The sequence below is a fragment of the Sinocyclocheilus rhinocerous genome, unplaced genomic scaffold (genome assembly GCF_001515625.1).
Source record: "Sinocyclocheilus rhinocerous isolate Xijiao unplaced genomic scaffold, SAMN03320098_v1.1 scaffold3687, whole genome shotgun sequence".
NCBI lineage: Eukaryota > Metazoa > Chordata > Actinopteri > Cypriniformes > Cyprinidae > Sinocyclocheilus > Sinocyclocheilus rhinocerous.
The window spans coordinates 1-807 of NW_015665832.1; positions in this window are offsets into that span (position 1 = coordinate 1).

Genomic DNA, 807 nt, shown 5'->3' on the forward strand with positions numbered 1-807 from the left:
TGTTCTTTTTAGCAGCATCATATGACCCCTTTAAATATTTTTATTTATATATTTTTTCACATAAAAAGTGAAGTGACATTTTGTTGCATATTTTGTTGCACTATGGTAACGACAGTTGTGTAAAATATGCTTAATTGTCATAAAATGATTAATTATAAAAGGCAGTGCAACAATTATAACCATGATAATTTATTTATAGATTTTTTTTTTCACATAAAAGTGATGAGATTTTGTTGCATATTTTGTTGCATTATGGTAATTAGTTGTGTAAAATTATTTAAAAAATGGTTAATTATAAAAGGCAGTGCAACAATTACTACCGTGATACTTTATGAATGAAATGTTTTTGTATTTATATGTTTCACATAAACATGATGAGATTTTGTTCCATTATGGTAATGACAGTTGTGTAAAATGTGTTTTAATGTCAAAAAAGATTAAAATGATAAAAGGCAGCACAACAATTATAACCATGATACTTTATGAATGAAATGTTTTTGTATTTATATGTTTCACATAAACATGATGAGATTTTGTTCCATTATGGTAATGACAGTTGTGTAAAATGTGTTTTAATGTCAAAAAAGATTAAAATGATAAAAGGCAGCACAACAATTATAACCATGATACTTTATGAATGAAATGTTTTTGTATTTATATGTTTCACATAAACATGATGAGATTTTGTTCCATTATGGTAATGAGTTTAAAATGTGCTTTATTGTCTTTATTGTACTAATAACATGAGCATTAAAATAATTCAACAAATCATTGACTTGAAACAATATCTAATATATCTAATATATT